We start from the raw sequence: 19,855 nt of genomic DNA, 5'->3' as shown, positions 1-19,855 counted from the left end.
TGAGCACGTTTTGTAAAATGCTCCAAAATTTAAAAACAATGGAGTATTAAGATGAGAAACGTATCTTCATTGCCAACCTACCAAGGTATGCAAAAGATTTAATAGTGAACAAAAATTACATTAGAAGCTTTTAATAGATTTTATTTTACCAGACAAATTTGCTTGAGTTATGATATATAACTTAACTTATCATATTCACGCACACAGTTGGAGAGTAACTTATATTAAATATATGCTGAGGGAACTGTGTTTGTGATATTAAATTTTGATGTAAAATAATTTTAAAAATTCTTTTAAATAAAAATAAAAAACATTAAAATAAAAAAATATTTTTGTTTTTATCGATACGCACAAAACAAATTCATGAATCCATCGTGATACAAGTTTCCAGTTTTAACACGGGGAGGAATAATTCTGTTCAGGGGATTACATATCGAGTTTCAACACGATTCTATACTCGGGCACTTGATTTGTTTAAGTAATCCTGTCATTGTATACATTTTGTCGTCTTATAGTTTTGTATGTCCTCACTGTTCTATTATATTAACACCTCTTTACATATATTTTTTAGAAAATTAAATAAAATATTTTATAAAAGTGTAGTACTTTTGTTTTTGTTGTTGTTATAAATATTGGTATTTATTTACTGTTACTGTGTCCATGGGCTAAATCCGACACGTGTCAGTGTAATATTAAAACTAAAATGTTTAAGTTGTTTTGTTTTATTAAATAAACAAATATATATACATGATATATATCATGATAAAATACTCTCCAATAATGAGTAATCAATTTTGTATTCCAACACATTACAACCTTTTAATTAGTCTACATTTTAAAGCCACAATAAAATAAATACAACAAGTTGAATACAATCTTATAAACATCTATGGTATTACAATGATAAATATAAACAATGAAGCTGAAAAAATATGTATTAACTAAAAAACTAAAATCAGAGATTAAATAAAAATAAAGTAGAGGGCGTCTATGTCTATTAATTCTAATCCTGCCCCCGTTATTCATTTTGACATTCAACTTCTGTATGAAGATGGAATAGCCCCCTGGAAATACACGCAAAGAACAATTTTCCACTGGAAGACGCATTGTCTGGGTTTCGGCTCCGAAGTCACAGGATTCAATGGGAGTCTGACCCCACTTAAAAACCTATTAGCCCGACCTCAATACGAAACATATTCAACAGAATCCGTTTCCTTCAAAGCAGTTGCCCACCACCCACTACTTTTATTGGATTGAGAATCAAGAATTTGTGTCTGACATCAAACGAATCGTTATACGTTTATTGTGAGGGGGGGGGTCCTTTAAGATAGAAAATTCGGGGTTTAGCAAAATCCTGTCATTTTCTCTTAATAACCCCTTCTTGCAACGTACTGAACGTGATTTTACTACGTACCGGGAGTTAAGTAAGAGGAGTGGGTATCGGAGTGCCACTTACTATCCTCATAACCCTGTTAAGTTGTATGTCAACTCTTCAATTATTCCAACTGCTTAACCAGACGAGAGCACAGTATTCGGAGTAGACCAGAGACAGAGCCGATATACGCAGAACTTGTGTATTGGCTCCCCAAGATGAGTCAGCTAGACGCTGTATTATATGTACCTTAGTTCTGAATTTACCAGGAGTTCTAGTTGCTTCTCATCGATGAATCGATCGCGTTACGACGCGCGTGGTACGCTTTAAGTATTGGAATACTAACTGTCTATCAATGAAATAGTTTGGTAACTTTGAAACCTTGTAATGTGATTTGTACTATGCTATTGACAAAACCTATACTGACTTTAGGTGAACAGTAAATTGTGATATGATATACAGAGAGTTGCTGCCCTCTGTCCTGAACTATATGTAATGTAGATAGCTCTTGCTCTCTGCCCTAGTGAGTTCCGAACTAGGCTAATTCGAGGTGAGTGCCTCTGAGCTCTTATCCTGAGAAGGAAGCATTGCTCTTCCCACTAGGTCTGATTTCGGTGCAATAGAAGTTAACTATGATTAATAAACAAATAATAACAAAAAGAGCAAAGGCCGAGCCGTACAAGATCGTGACAAAAAAGTTTCAGTTTTAACATAAGGTGGAGTATGGGGTACAGATGATTACGTTATAAGTTTCGACATTGTTCTATACTTCGGATACAATATATTTTCTTAATTAGTTCAAGTTGAAATATTTTACCACCACAACAAAATAATTACTAGTTGCTCATGCTGCCAGGAATTAATACCTCTTATTTATTTCTAATAACAAAATATTGCTCAAAGATAAAGAGTGAAAACAGTTTGTGCTCCAACACATTACAACCTCGTAATTAATCTCTGCAATTAAACGTCATTTATAGCCTCAATTAATTAAATATAAAAAAGTGAAATGCCATGTACTCCATCAAATTATCACCTCGTTATGAAGAAATTCTAATGACGACTTGTTCTACAATCATTGAAATTTGTACCACCAAAGACAACATGTTGAAAGTATTTTCCGATCCACAGTTTCTATTTTAATAGTCTAGCCACTTCTCCTTAAAAGACTATGATCTGTAAATTGTACAAAAATCTAGGAAATAAAATTTAAATTGATAGGAGTAACGGCTGTTCATATTGAACTGTTGGTACTTGATTATATCCAAATTTAAAACATGTCCTGGACATTTTGAAAGCAGTTTTAAGACAGCAATAAAATCATCTCTAAAAGCTCAAGGTGAAGTCAAAGAATAACTGCACTGCGAATTCAGTTAGTAAAAACGTCATATTTTGAATGAATTAATGAAAATACTTCCTTATTGAGGCGAAATGTGGACCTTTTAAGTGATAAATTCTTAAAATTAACCTCACAATGCAAAGTATAACTAAAATTATTTTTCTTTAATATCTATCTAATTTTTTATTTTAGCCATACTAAAACTTTTTAAAGATTTTAAAGAATAATGGCTTCTACGCGTTCATCTGAACTTAACTATAAATACATTACCAAATATAAAAAAACCCATTACCAAACGTACATTATCCAACAATAAAAATCAAATATTTACATGTTTCATAGGAATAAATACAAAAAAATAAGAACTTCACTTATTTGTTGGCATACATAAAAATACAAGAAAGCATACACACAAACACGCGACCCTCCCCCCCCCACACATACACACGCACGCATGCACACACACTACCTCAGATCACGATTGCCGGCCCCCAGAATCCCGGTCATCTGTTCCAGTAAATGCTTTTTCAAAGCCATCTCAAAACCCGAACGGCTGTCCATGGCGGAAATGGAATCAAAAATAGATTTATAGGTTTAAAAAGCAGTAACAGTAAAATATTAGTTGAAAATCATCGTTCTATTATGAGGAATAGAATGAATGAGGAGTAGAATAGCCAGAGCGAGTATTTCTTGAGCTTCTCACAGTTACAGTTGTTCAAAGTCACATTCAAGGTACGCAACTAAACCAGTCAACAGTATCGTATATAACAGTGATGTAATTCGCATATGCCTTTGGTATGATAGTTTAAGTATATTCAGTTCTGTATAATAAGGAGAAACTGTTTGTCCCACGGTTAATTAAAAATTAAGCCTATGTAATAGTTCTGTGTTCATTGTAATCTGTCACTTACTTGTGCAGTCATGTCATTGATAACAGCGTACAATAGTTAAAATGTGGAAGTATCAGTGGCATAGTTAGCAAATGTATTACCCTACATGACGCGGAAGAAATGCCTGTATTCTTTTAAATTGTATCCCTGCAAATAACATGTTAAATGTATTAATCACTGTGTCAGTCCATACAAGAGTGTTGTTTATAAACAATCCTAAGATTTTCACTTTGTCAAAGTAAGGTAGAGATGTCCCATTAAATTTCTGTATTGTTTCATTATTTAAAGAGTTTAGCAAATTATAGTGACCAATTAGTAGGGGTTTAGTTTTGCCCGGGTTAAGTTTGAGGCCACGATTTATTGTCCACTGTACAATACGTTCAATGTCTTCATTAATTTTATCATCAGTGAGTATATAAATATGTAGGTCATCAGCGTAACAGTGAAAACGAGTATGTTTAAGTACTTTAGTAATGTCGTTTATGTAAATAGTAAACAGTAATGGGCTTAGTATAGACCCTTGAGGCACACTACAAACAACAGTCCTTCAGTCAGATGTCCTTCAACTCACACACTGCCTCCGGCCACCCAAGTACGATGCCATCTAAGATAATACGGAATTAGAAAAACCATTGTTTTAATTTAACAAGAAGCAAGTTATTATTAACCGTGTCAAAAGCTTTAAAGAAATCAAACAGTCCAAATTGTGCACCAACCGCGGTCCTCGGCTAATCGGATGTCGTCAGTGATTTTCAAGAGAGCTGTTTCAGTGCTGTGATGCTTACGGAAACCGGATTGAAATATATTGATTATATTGTTAGAAGACAGAAAGTCCATAATTTGAGAATTCAAAATGCTTTCCAAACCTTTAGAAAGGGCTGGAAAGATACTAATCGGTCTATAATCTAGTGGAACATTTGGTGAGGGGATTTTGTGAAGTCGACAAACAAGTGTACTTTTCCATAAATCTGGAAACACACCGGTTGTCAGAGACCCATTAAAAATAATCATGATTTTCGGTAGAATAGCAAATAGAATTCGTTTTACTGGAATAATAGATATGTTATCACATCCAGTTGCATTACTTTAGATCCGACGAATAGCTTTTAGAACATCCAATTGCAAAACAGGTTTAGAATTAAACTGAACAGATGAAGATAATCATCGTTGTGTCATGATTGTTTTCCAAAGCCGAGATTATTGACACTGAGTCACGTGAAGATTTATGCTTATCAGCAAATAGTAAAACTTATATATCCTTTTTTAGTTCCTTAATTTCTTTTTCACCTGGTTGTGAAGCCGACAATATAGGCTTATTTCATGTACATCTCGTGACCTTAAGAGGTCACGACAAAAGCTAAGGCCCTCCGGTACACCGAGTACCTTCTGGCCATTAAGTCAAAGATGTCTTGGGTTAGCCGTGGATCTGGATGCTTTTTGCAGACTCTTTGTAACTATGGAGTCATAACGCAGCTATGGTGGGAAGGGTTGATTCAACTGAATTTTCAGTTTAGCTCCAGTTCACCTTCCATTTATTGCAGCGCCTGGTATCTGACACTGTCTCAGACTTGACTCCTGAAATCCAAAGTCATGTTCACCTGAAGAGATCCAAAGAAAGTCGACGACGAGAAGCCCAAAACGAAACAGTTACATCGTGTACAGTTCCGCGCAATTAGATGAAACAGTTCAACATTAAATAGTTTCTATAAAGTGAGTAAAACCCCTTAAAACTTTGATTAAATGCGGAGCCAAACAAGTATGTGCCCTCACTCTGATATCATATCTCACTCTCATATTTTAATGATTACCGAAAGTTTAGGAGTGAATTGCCAATAATGTGATCAGACTCCTTCCTTTGGAGTATGCCAATGATACGCATTCACTAAGATTATTATAAATTAAATAGGTTTCATTAAATTTAATAATAATTTAGAAAAAAAAAAACGTTACTAAAAGCAGTACAATAAGAAACATGACTATTTTATTTTTTGCACATTGTTGGACTGATGACACAGCAAGAAATATCATGTAAACTTAATGTCAACTTTAACACTAAAACCGATATTTTAGTGTAAATAAAACTTCTTGATTACATACAATTGCGACTTTACATTATTTAATTTCCAGTTGTAGATATATATTCTAGTGTTTGTTTGCAGCTGCATAGTATACTTTAATGTAATCTTCCTAGTTTTGAAAGAAGCAAAATTCTTGATAATATCTTCCTATTTAAGCTTTTTAGCTCTTCATTTTCTACTAAGCGAAGGATAAGTAATTTCAGATGGTCTTGAGACTGTATTGTTTCTTTAGTCTCAAAGCGAGGTTATAATTATAAAGATATAGATAAAATCAAGAAATTGAACTGAAATCTTGCAACACACTAGAAGACATTAATGCATATAAATAAAATATAGATTGGCGGTAAATCTTTGAAAGACAAAACTTTGTAATTTTATTTTATTACAAGGTCGGTAATACTTGTAAAAATACCAATAAAATCAATAAATAAAACAAAAAAACGTATCCTGCAATATATAGAAGCAACTATTATTAAAATAAATATAAACATAGACCTACTATAAAATATGTGAAAGAGTAAACAGTATTTTCCGTTATTAATATAATGAGGTGAGATTTTGAAAGTTTGAGGTTGTTGAAACGTCTTTCAAAACTCGCTATTATAACAAGATTTGTGAGACTACCAGAAAAATTCATAGATTTGTAAAAATTACTTTTTACAAGTTTTGGAATAAACGATTTCCTTACTAAGTAAGGAAGAGTAATTTCCTTATAGGTAACGATTATTTCCTTATATGTCAGAAAGATTGCTGAAGTTTCTGCACGTTTTCAAAAGACTCCTTCAAATCTGATAGAAGATCGCTTCAGTCATCTGAAACACCCATTTTTAATTGTGGAAAAAATTATCTAAAACTGTAGAGAGTAGAACTTCGAACACATTTTCCTTGTGAGGTCTTATAGTAGTGGTATTACACTTCTACTTCATACGATATATTGAGTTTGTGTGACACTTATCCTAATATCATACCATTTGGGTCACTGTTATGGTTGTTTCTAACAACGTATATTATTTATTTAATTGATTTAGTGCCAAAGAAATATCAGCAAGCTTTTACTTTCAAGACATGCCTAAGTTGATACATGCTGTTGATAACCGCATCTGAAGAGACTTGTCTTTGATGAATCTGTAGAGTAAATTAAGTCTTTCTCGAGAATATAGGAAGTCTTTTACAGGTAAGGAAAAGTTTATACAGCATTTACTCGTGATTCCCACCCTGTCTCTTCCTTCTATACTTGCCAAGATGGTCGCACAAGCAACATTTTTTTGGATATGGTGTAACTTGGTTACAAAATTTAGAAAATACAGAAATTTAGAAAAAGTTTACAGACTCTAGATCCGCCAGTGGTGAAACTGATAAGTTTTTATCACTTTTTATGTAGAAATAAGGAGGATAATACGACTGAAATTAATATGATTTGAACTTTAATAATCATATTATGGCCTAAGTTTACGAATCGCTTGAGGAAAACTTTCTTTGTCAAGCGATTTATCCCTCCCAAGTAGAATAGAGATCAGGCGGTTATTCATCGAATTCCGATCACAACTGATATTGAATGTAAGGAAAAGTCGTTTGAAGTTGAAGGCTCAAGCGGAGTGGATAAGACGTCAGAATCAGGTAAATGGTCTTCAGCTAAAGAATCTCACAATTTTACAACGAGATGTATTATACACATTTTATCTCTTTCTTCTTTGGATACTTGGTTAACCGAGGCTCGTCTATTGATTCTGGTCACTACCAAATTAGGCGATCTACGTTACTACGGTAAATCCACAAGTGAAGACTGTAATTACGTAAAAACAGTTGTACATACCGCAATATTAAAAAGACCTAGGCGTAAAGAATTTTTCTCAACTCTCTTCATTTGGCGAACAATTTTCAGACAACTGGGCAGAGATGTACAGTAAAATCGTTGTTCTATTTTTATATAACTAAACAAAGGTTTAATGTTAACTACACCGGCATATCTGAATTGTTTTGTAAACAGTAGATTTAAACAAATAAATCGTTTAGGAACCCACATTCTACCGAGTAACGAGTAAAAGTGAAACGCAATCAGTACAAATGCAAAGTTGCCCGTTGTAAGATTGCTTCATTAGGTTATTTTTCTTCTGTTTATGTTACGGGTACATACTACACAGTTTACAAACTTTCTCACCACTCAATCATATAACTGACACAACTCGTAAGAACAAATTGAGCTGTAACCTCAGTCAACAGATTAAACAATACACTTAAATAGTAACAGAAATATTGCAGTGCGATGATGAGTTCAGCTGAAAGATATTGGGATCGGTTGGGCTGTTAAGCCTTTGTTGGTGGTTAAGGCGCATAGAAGATAGGAAATGGCAGCCTGCAATCATCGCCATACAAATTGCGCCTCCAGACCCATCAGTCAGTGCTTCGTACCAATCTCCTGTTCGACTTGTATTATTTAATTTTCGTTTAAGGTCGCTTGAAGTTATTTGCTTCAACGTTTCTGTTGCATGGAAATTGATTTTGATGAGGTTTATTTTCGTATGCCTCGCTTTTGCAACATTTTTTTTTTAAGTTGCTCCTTTCGCCGGAACCTCGCTCATCCCTCCTCCCCCCCCCCCCCGCCGATAGACCTCTACACCAAAGTCTGCACAATCTGATCTTGAGATTTATTTCAAACATCGTTTTTTTTCTTCATCAAAAACAAATATTTTTCTTCATCTTCAAAATTTCTTCATCTTCAAAGTTTCTTCATCTTTAAAACAAATACTTCAAGCTTGTAATTCTACACTTTATCTCTAAATAGAGATTGACAAAATTTCGAAATTCTTTGTTATAAATGAATGTAATCGAATGTAAAATTTCATAGATGTAAAGCAATTCAAAATATTTATGGATAGCTTTGACATTGCATTTTCATTTTTCATTCGAACCTACTTTATTGTTAAAAAGGCACGTAGCTGTAGGACATAGCTACATTCATAATTCCACCGGCACACTTTTGAATCTCTTCATTTGTAATGGATTCAAAACCTAATAGTTCTTCAACTTCATTGTTTGACGATGGATCCATTATTCGACTCTGTGAAGAGTTACATGATTCCAGACATGTTGCCATTGTTATTTTACAACAATAGAAGCACAACGGTATGACAAGTTGTATTTACCATCCTCTTCAGGATTAGGTTTCTGCTTCACGAATGTATAAGATTTACATATGAAAAAGTAAACAATTAAAATGAAGTTCTTCCTGATTGTCGTAATGCCTGCATAATTTGTTTTTAGCTGTACTTAGATCGTACATATGTAAACACTGTGAGTGTTGGGTTTAGCTCCATTTACAAAACTGTTGTGATTTTTCGTTTGCTCTTATTATAGGTTGGTTCTAGGTTCAGAGGTTTATGTGTGTGACATGCAATTTTGTTGCTAACATTCCCTCTGTTTCTTTGAAGTTTCTATGCGTTTAATTGGGCAGTCAAGTATTTGAATATTACTTTATATTTAAAATTAAGTTTATTCCCCAACTCAGACAGTTTAGGTTACTTTGCTAATTTTTTTGATGGAAAAGTAAGTGAAATATGAGAAGAAATATTTGAAATATGGCGTGTCTCAGGGAAGTCAGATTGGATCAGCTTTTTTAACATTTATTTAAACGAAATTCTACAGAAAATTGTTGTGTCTGAAGCTTTTGCCCATTCCGATGATAAGCGACTGATAAAGAATTACAAATAGTTCCCGAAACATTGCAACTTTAACAGTTTAATGGAGCCGCGATAAAGGACATGAAATAGTATAAATAAGAAATTTTTGTTAGCGAAAACGTTTTCATGAACATGGTCCGTGCAACTTTTTAACGATTTAGCTTTAACTAAAGCATATTTCTCTTAAATTCTATACTCATAGACTTGGCAGTTTAGAGTAAATATACATACGTGTGCTCCTGCAATAAAATAATGTTCTAGTTGAGTAATATGATGAGATAAGAAGTCAAATAAGGAATATACAAACCAGCGATAGAATCACTTATAATATTTGGCGTTTCTGAGTGAAGAAAGGCAGCGGACAGTCGTTGTTACATTGTTACAATGTTTAAACCATGTTTGAGAGCAGTGTGTTACAGTAGTCTACAACTAAACTTCATTGATTACGGGGAATATCTTGTAAGCTAAGATGTAAGACTTGAGGACCGCTAAATCAAAGAAAGGTATAGATGGATGTTTAACTCACGGAATTTTACTACCCACATTTCCAAAAACATTTACTGACAGAGATATTGTCTATCAACTCAACTTTACTGTCTCTACTGTCTCTAAAATTATGTAACTTGCTGCCAGATGAAAAAGAAAACACAGTTGGCCATTTTAAGACCAATAAAAACAATTATTTATTTCAAGGCATCTACTGTAAAAGCACTTGAGAAGGAAAATCCATAATAACTCGGTAGAACTATATTGCGATAACAACTCAATTCAGACATCCATTTTAAAACCACCGATTTTCCAAACATTGTACACTCAACACAATAACAGTAAAACGCCTACGCTCTTTTGAATTCTCAACGATTCACGATCTCACGGGAAAGTATTCCTTTAGCACACTCTGAATAATGAAACCCACACACTAAATCAAAACAATACCGTATTTGTGAAAGGGTTTTTAAGGAGAATGAACTCGTGACAATTCACCTCAGTTACCAACTGTTAGTAAGCACAAACAAGAATCGCAATTAAAAGAAATCACGTTCAACTGATATCACGCATTTCATCGAGTGTGCTTTCCACGTTGATTCGAATGTCTTGTGAAAAATGGTTATTCCAGTATTGTATTCGTTAAATTCATTTTTTTACCTAATTCCTAATTATTTAAGGTTTATATTTTTTCTTATTTGAAAATACAAAAACATTATAATTTCCCTGACATTTAACAAATGTTATTACTCTTTACCATTTTAATATTGACTATTTTAATACTATTGGAACTGTTATAAAATCAGTTAGAGACTGATTTTTTATAAAAAATCGTGATAATCAGTCAATAAAACAACAAATTCCACGGATGGATTGTCACTTTAATATTGGATTTTGTATATGATTTTTATTTATAACTGTTAAACTATAAATTAGTGGTCAGTTTGACATCCAAATAAGTATTACACTGCTATGCAGTTTATACTCCATAACTATTGTTGATTGCTTTGTTAGTTGTTGTTTTGTATATAATACGCAAATAATGTTATATAATCACAATCGTATTAAATCGGTAAAACGTTTAAACCATGATTTGCATAACGGTATAAAATTCTTCAGAGTATACCATTCTTTAACACATTTCACACAATCAACTGATCTAACTGAGGAACTTGAAAACTTATTTTTTATAAAGGAATTAGAAAATAAATTAAATTTATGCAGAATATACTAAACTTGAGTTATCATAATATTGATACCTAAGTATATAAAACATTAAATTTAATATACCACAGTAGCCTATAAACGTTTTGTGGTTGATTACTTTTTTTTAATTTTTAACAAAATTCATATTTTTAAGAACGTAGGTACTTGTACAAATCTTGAATTAAAACATGTGATTGTTTAACTTGGAAATTTAAATATATTACAGAAGTAGCATAGTTTTAATGTGGAATAGAAATTGAACGGGTTAAAAATATCAACAATTATAAATAAAACTCTGAGACCACACTACTTGCAGCGTTATCACACTTATAATAACTAAAGGTGAATTTCAGTCATAGTTTATATTTATTTTAAGTTAATTTTTATTGAGAAATACAACACGTAGTTTAAGTTCCTAAAAACTATCTCAGCTAATTTCTCAGGCTAGTTACACATTGTCCTAATTTTATCTAATAACTAGTGGTGCTTATAGTGGTGAAATATGTTTTAATTAATACATGAATATTTATTATACAATAATTTATGTAATTATAATAATTTATTTTTATTGATATTCTTACTGGCACATGTGTCCTTAGCTCTAGTGCGTGAGTAGTGTTCATTGGCTAAATTCGATTTTCATCTTACACGAATGACATGGGATCATAGACCAAAAATTTAAATTCTTAAATACTTTTGGTATGTTTAATAATTTATTGTTGTTTAATTATGAATGTGGAAAATATATGTATATATATATATATATATATATATATATATATATATATATATCATATTGAAATAGAACGGTCTTTCTCTATATAAAGTTTTTTTGGAGTCAGGTTTTGTAAGAAAGGTTTGTGCAATGTCCTTTTATGAGGTGCTTCAAGAACTGATTAATGGCTTCTGCGACGTCAGACTTGAAGTTCTACGGAATTGTTGAATTATGGTGTCGGATCCGCAATCTTCTTGTAGGTCGTCTAGAAGTTAATTCCCATATTCTATAGAAAAGTCTACAGTCGTATAGCGCTGCTCTTTTCAGAACGATAATTTTAGAAGAGTTGAAGCTAATTAATTTTACTTCTTGAGAATATTGATATTTTTGGTTGATTAAAGCTGAGCATTTCTTTTTTAAAGTTGATGAGGGAATGATAAAATAATTAATAATTTTTAATCAGTTGTTCTATTATTATAAACTGTTTGTATGATTATAATAATCTAAATAACTCCTCGGATTATTTGTAAGAGGAAGGGTTTAATAGTGTATACAATAAAGGCATTGTTTTTATTTTTATAAACACTAATAGAGCCAATTTCTTACAGCTTTTTCATATTAATATTTATGAATTATGAACTATTGTAGCTTGTGACGTTAAGTAAAAATTAGAATTACGATTGGAATGGGTATGTATGTATGTATGTGCGTGTGTGTGTTTTTTAAGTGTTGCAGTACAATGGTTGTTTTGAATGAACATTTTGTTTAGTTTTAAATGTATATTTATATTTCTAAAAATTTAAATAATAGTAATACTCGTATTGCAGTACCACGGGAACAACTTTAAATAGATTAAATACTAACATATAACTAATTATATATTATTTTTTGAATCCGTTCTCTAAAAGCTGAATACAATAATAAGTACAAATCAAATTGGAAATTTATGTTTTCTATATTTATTACCACTTTAATTCCACCTACCTGTTATGTCACCCAAGGCTAACCTTCTCATGTGATAACTCTAACAAGTTGTTGACTATACTACATGTGCAGCGTTTGGAACATTTTAAAGATGTACTTGTTAAGGGAGACTCTCACTCGAAGTATTCCAGTAAAAGCGTGCTCTATTAGGATGAAAACTATTTTTCTGGGAACAAACTTGAGTTATTAGATTATAATGCTCTCCAGGAATTTATTTTCGCTGTAGTCACAGCAATTTGTGGAGATTTATTGTACAGGTAATACTTTAACGACATAATTCAAAACTATAACAGACGTTTTAAAAGGCGAAACATTTACTATCGTTTCATTTACCAACTGAATGTGTGGTAAATATGGTGTTAATTATGGTGTTAAATATGTCGAAACTAAATATGATGACAAGAGAGATAGCACATCTTCCAGTGGTGGCGTCCATTTCGACCGCACGGGTCCACACCGACCGATCGCTTCTACTGGACTTTTTTCTTTGAAGTGCTGGGCTTTAGAGTACTGGTATAGTAGACCTCCTTTTTGTAATCGGAAAAAAAACTGCCAAAGAAAAAAGTTATCTGTAGAGGTTATCCCCAATGATGAGTCTAATGAAACTTTGGACGTACATTAGGACGCCTTAAAGTAGCTGGTGAGGAAGTGGGAATGAATTACCCATCGTTCATGTGAAATTCCACTTGAGGCTTTGGAGATATGCCATATTAATAACATAACTTTATTACCTTTGATGTATCTATGATATGGTGGCTTCCTTCTGACAACTTTTAGACAACTTCAAAATAACGGAATATTGATTTTAGCGTTGCGAGGTGAGGACATACTCACCTAGAAGTTATGGGGTGGTGAAAAGTCCATCTGTAAGAAATATACTCTATTGTAAAGTACCGACCAGTGCTAAACTATGTTAATGGTGCTCTGACCGGTTAAAGACGGAGAGTAAGCTTTTGAGTGCTGTATAAACCGATAAGTATCAGATAAAGCAGTGTATAATCTCTGAGTCACTCCTTTTTTAATTAACACAGCCCTTTATCTTGGAGGCACAAACATTGATCTGATGGCAAAGAAACTAACATAATTAGCTTGATCGATGATCCAATACGGGCGACGAGGAACTCGGCCACTTTGGCAGACCTTATTATACAAGTGCTCCGGGATCGTGAGACGTAGCATTGAAGATATTCCGAATTATAAACTGACAACATTATATCCAGAGATGCCACAGAGCGAATAGAAAAACCGTATCATATGATTCATTTACATTTCTTAGCTATTCGGTTTTGTTTGTAACTATTCCAATGCGTTAGCACGTCACTAAAGGGAAGCCATGCAATCTGCTTACAACGTATAATAAAGTTCTTTCTGTTAATAATAATTTAACTCGTACACACATACATACGGCTGTATCATAGAACTGAAATGTTCGTTCTTTCGTGTTTTTCATTTAATTTCAATAATATAAAGAAAATGGATGTTGCTTAAATGAGGGACATAAGAATAAATTTTCAAAGTTACTCGTCCAAAAATTACAATTAAACACGGTAAATATGAATTATTGCCAGTAAATCAACCATCATGTGGTCATTAATAATTAAAAAAGTTTTTTTTTTAATTTGCTATTCACAGAAAAATTGTTAAATTATAAAATTACTAGAAATTTTATGATCAGGTATTTCTACACTGATATTAAATTTTCTTGTTAAAATTTCTTCTAGAATTACTAAGGTCCTATCAATATGCCGTATCGTACAGTTCCAGTTTTTGACAGAAAATTCAATCTAAGGGATCTATCCTGTTTTATTGCTATGGAATATTATCAAAATAAGGGAATTCTAATCTCAGCACTTTTCCTTAACCCGATGCTCTATTGTGTATTTATAACTAATATCTCACATGGTCCTATATATGAACACACATAATTAAGATCATGATTCTAGTTATGATCACACCCCTACATGATCTCACTTAGAGACATCTCACAGAACAATAAAAGGAACAGTAACACATTTCCTATACCACTGCCGAGGTTATTATTATAAAATACCTCCTTTGCAACCGATTCTGTACTGTTGCTTCAGGACAGGTTTCGTGCCGCTTCCACAAGGGCAATTATCTGAAACTCTGACATCAAAGGATAAAAGTTCCCGTTTGTTATTAAAGACGAGAGTATCACATAAGCTACCCTGGTTATGGAAAAGATATCATGCATTTGTGTTATTTAAAAAATCTATGAATCTAAGAGGCGTTTGATAAATAAAGGCATTTATTTTATAATAGTGTAATAGCAGACATATTTGTAATGATCTATTATTATAGAACTTAAATTAAAAATAATTTGGCATGAAAATTAATGAATCCATTACATCTGCATTATGTTCTCTCTTGCTGCTAGTGGACATTTCTATTGGGTTCTAAAGAGGGTGTCTGTCCCCTAGTCTCCTAACATTAACTACAAAATTCAACTTTCATTTATTATTAGGATGTTACTCAGAAACACAACATAAACCTGTGACGACGCCACAGACTTGACTCCTGAAATCTGGAGACATGTTCGTCTGAATAAAGATGTTTTTAATATTTAAAAGCTCAAAAGTAACTTGCATCGTTTCGATATCGGAGACGCCTAGACAACAAAATATAGTGTAATCTGGTTGAAGAGGTAATCCCCTCTTTGTCTCATAAGATGCACAATTGCCTCAAATGTGTCAATTAAATGTGTCAATTACCTCTTACCTAAAGGACCTTTGATTTTTTTTTGTATAACTTTTCTGTTTCGATCAGAACCAAATATACGATTTTTATTGAATAACACTCTGTTAATATAACGTTTAAAAATAATAAACGCGTATTCAAAATACTTATTATAACTGTTAAATGTTTTTTTTCTTTTTATAGCACTCAATATAGGTAAGTGCAACGTAGGCCACTTATTGAATTACCACTAAGCCGCATTTACGTTTTCGGTAAATAGAACCTTGGGACCTCTGCAAACAGACTGACAAAATGTTGAAAGTCAAACTTATGGTAATTTCCCTCATTGCACTTCACTTCGTAGCACTTTAACCCCATGTTAATTCAGGCTCATGTTACTCCACTTTCATGGGACTTCAACTTTATGAACACTTAACTCCATGGTACTTCAGCCCCCTGGCATATTATCCTCACGACTCTTATCTTTACGACTACAGCCTCGTGGCACTTCAGTCTACTTCATCCGTGACGAATTTGGGGAATTTTGTGGTTATAAATTTTACGAGACAATACAGTTTTACAGATTACCGACATATGTAATTACAACTCTTGTATGTTAAGCTTCCACTGGATATCTGAATATAAAATATATATATTAATCTAAAATACCGAAAAAGTTGTAAGCAAGAAACCACGTAATTTAATTCTTTTTAAGCTGTGCAACCACAATGGTCCTTTATTGTGTCAATATTTGGCGTTCCCATCGCGGCACTCGGCTCGTAACTTTAATTACTTGCAACGTTGGAAAACTGTTCAAAATTGTGAAATATATCGTTAGATTTACAGTATGAACAATATTATAAATGACGTTTTAAGAATGGTTTAGATATTTATTTATAATGATTTATAATTTATGATACAATACGTTAATTATATCCAATTGCTATAAAGGTGTTTTTATTCTTAAAACACCGGCTGCAGTCTTAGTAGTCCTTTATTATTATAATGTATTATGAGATTAACATTTAATATCTCTCAATATTGCCAAAATAGGGTACTGTAGAATTGAATCTTAAATATAAATTTAATTATCATTAATTAGCTTAAAACTGCAATACAGTATTTTGCAAGCAGTAAAGGAAGTTATAGTTAATAACTCAATTTTTAAAATGAGATATTTATAAATATTTGAAACCATTAAGTAATATACGTTGAATTTTATTTCATTAATTAATGTTAGTAACTGCAATATAAAATCTACACCAAGAAAATTGTCACATAAATAACATTACGCAACCAATTGAAACTAAATTACTAAGCTGTTTACTGCGCGAACAATTCATCACTGTTCCAATTAAAACATGTGACGTAACTCGATTTTAAACTGAATCCAATTGATGTCAATGCATAATAATTGCAAACTATCTCATAAAGTTTAATTATACGTTCCTATGATGCCAGCATATCATAATAAAAACATACCAAGAACATATGTTTAGATTTTACGTGAATTAATGCATATGAATGATATGGCAGCCATTGTCTGAGCAGCAACATATTACTGTGCTTAGTTGATATCCAAGGAACAACTCGTCTTTGTGGCAATGCATTGTTCCACATGTCCTGATGTTTTGCCCTACATCTCACCGCCTAGAAGAAATAATAGTTTTGATTAATTAATTCGAAAGTGTTAAATGTTTCTTATGTGCTGTCATTTTCATATGATTACATCTCTAACTAAAATTCTATGTCATCACTGTTCTGTTTCGTAATCAATGTGCAGAGTGACTTTTTAAATTCCTCCCTTAAAATTTCTTCTGATATGTACAGGGTGTTTAAGGCCAACTAGTTTACTACTTAGATACTCCAAATAAATTAAATTATAATCTTTGTGTCAGCTCTAAAACCCACATTTTTGACCTCAAAGAACTTATTTTAAAGTCTGCTACAAGCTAAAAATAGCACTTTTGGGAGTAAAGGGGTCGCATTTGGAAAATTTTCAAACGTGAAAATAGATAGTTTTATAGCTCATTTTAAAGGTCCATGCATCCTGATTATATTTGCACAAAACGTTACGGTTAGCAGTACATGCAGGGCGTACAGTACCAAAACCTTTTTAAAAACTTTATATTACTTTGTAACTCCTTCGTACATGGTATAGAAAAATGTTTATGTATATGTCCTAGTAACAATCAACTTTTAAAGATCATGAAGTGAAATTAATTATAAAATTATAAAAAACCATTTCAAGTCAAGAAATTTTCAAATAGCAACCTATGTTGTGTTCCAAATCAAATCTAAGTTCAAGTAACACGAATATTTTCTTTACCCACTTAGCATTTGCAAACCATTGTTGAATAGTTCAAAAGATCCATTTGTAAAGCATACATTACAATACCAGTTGCAGCATGGGCCTCAAACACTCAAATGTGTTCGGCGTGTTTACTTTCAACTTCAACACAACATTCTGCTCGGGCATATATCGCGGTAACGGCATGCCGGATTTATTCTTCCGAAGAAATACAGTATCGATTCTCATAAATTCCCTATTATGTCTTTTGTAGTGGCTGGTCTTGCGAAATAAACAATGTAAGCTATTATCTCCAATTATTACAAATTTCAAATTTACTTATACAGCGTTTAAAGTTATTTCAGTTTCTCTGCTATAATCTTATAAAATATATTCTTGGCAATCTGCTTCTTCCACCAGTATCATTTCACATCTTCTGCTTGCTGGTTTATGATATAAACCTTCTCCTGGATTTAAAAAAGGTTCTTCCATGTTTATCTGACCTTATCCTGCTCCAGATTCTACTCTAATCCACACTATTATTTTCATTTCTTAAAATTTTCGGTCACCAGTAAACCTTTCTTCTTGATTCTCTTGGCCTTAGAAGAGATCATTAATTAGTCTCAGCACCTTCTACGTGTAAGGATTCTAAACCTCTTCATAAAGCCTTTAACCTTGCATTATCATATGTACGTTCCCTCGTTAGGGTAGTCAGTGTCAACTAATGAAAATTTCTTTCCTCCATCGTCGTTACTGTATGTGATGTTCCTACAGGCACACCCATGGTTCATAGTCCTTTTTGTGTTTTAAACGTTGTCAATCTACTGTAATATTGCACCAAGTCTTTTCCACGCAGCAGTGCCTTGTTTTCTTTATTTTCAATAATACACACTAGCCACGTAATGCCCATTTATCTAACCACCTGGTTTACCCTACTTTTGAACTCCAGCATTACACTATCAAATGTTCCTTTTTTCAACCGTCTTCTCTTCTTTTCAGCCTCAGATTCCGAGTTACTGAATGCTACTCACTGCCGCAGAGCTAAATGATCCGTTCCATTCCACCTACACACGAGACCTTTTAATCTCACTTCTTCTCACAATGGCACTTTTCTACAAATTTCTACTCTGTACTCTCCTCATTCTTCTTCAAATCTTCTACTAACCTATTCAGCTTTTTCTGAGAGGCAAAAAAGTTTCAATTTCAGTCATTTTTTAGTGTAAAATGCAAAAGGTTTTTCAACACAGATTTTCTAATTGCGCTTAGGTGCCCTAAGCCAACAGACAATGTAAAGTTTTCTAAAACGGACAAAATCCTATTTTAAAAAAGCAGTATTTTTTACAAAAAAATTGATGTATTTTTGTTCTTGTAAATAAAATCCTATTTTTTTTTGTTAATATAAAACAAAACCCCTCTTTAGGATTGCATTTACGTTTACTTTAGGATCGCAGCCTGGTATTATTTATTTTCAACAACTGCAAACAATTGTTCAGTTATTTTTTTATACTATGGAAAGCTATGTTGATCATTTCACGAGTTAGTGGTCAGCAAGCAAAAATTTAAATAACATGTACAGTCCAATCAGAAACAACAAAAACACATCAACATGCTACTCCTGCACGGTCGTACAATGAAAAGATTATATTTAAAAAATCAAAATGGACATACACACATGGATCACACACATGGATGGAAAAATTAATACATATACATACATACATGCGTAACGTTGAAGTATTTTATTATGAATACAAAGATATCAATAATAATGTTGAAAAATAAGGTCAATTTATTTAAAGACGAAGTGTCACAAAATCATGCGTACTGTAAAAGTTTTACACCAACAATTTGAAATTTTCCTCATAGAAATGTTAATATGCACTACACATGTTCGATATGAGCGCCATTAGTTATTCAGTAAAATCCAAATACTCCAACTCCGCCCACACAATCTGCAACATATCTGTGTTATATATGCACTGCACTGCTTCCTTTATATGGTGTATTGCGCCATGCAAAGATGGTAGTAAAATTTGGAACCCTCGTAAAAAATCGTTTTAATTCATGCGAAACAGAAGTACCAACTGTTTATTTTCCCACCGCTCTTCAATATCTCCTGGT

At 32.7% G+C, this 19,855-nt stretch overlaps 1 protein-coding gene across 1 annotated transcript in view; it reads left to right on the top strand.

The window, feature by feature from the left end:
• Positions 1–19,855, top strand: part of LOC124369862 (corticotropin-releasing factor-binding protein) — a 157,506-nt gene that overhangs the window by 22,884 nt on the left and 114,767 nt on the right. The window lies entirely within an intron of this gene.

Source organism: Homalodisca vitripennis, chromosome X (assembly GCF_021130785.1).
Source record: "Homalodisca vitripennis isolate AUS2020 chromosome X, UT_GWSS_2.1, whole genome shotgun sequence".
Classification (NCBI taxonomy): Eukaryota; Metazoa; Arthropoda; class Insecta; order Hemiptera; family Cicadellidae; genus Homalodisca; species Homalodisca vitripennis.
This window is presented reverse-complemented; position numbering and strand designations above follow the sequence as displayed.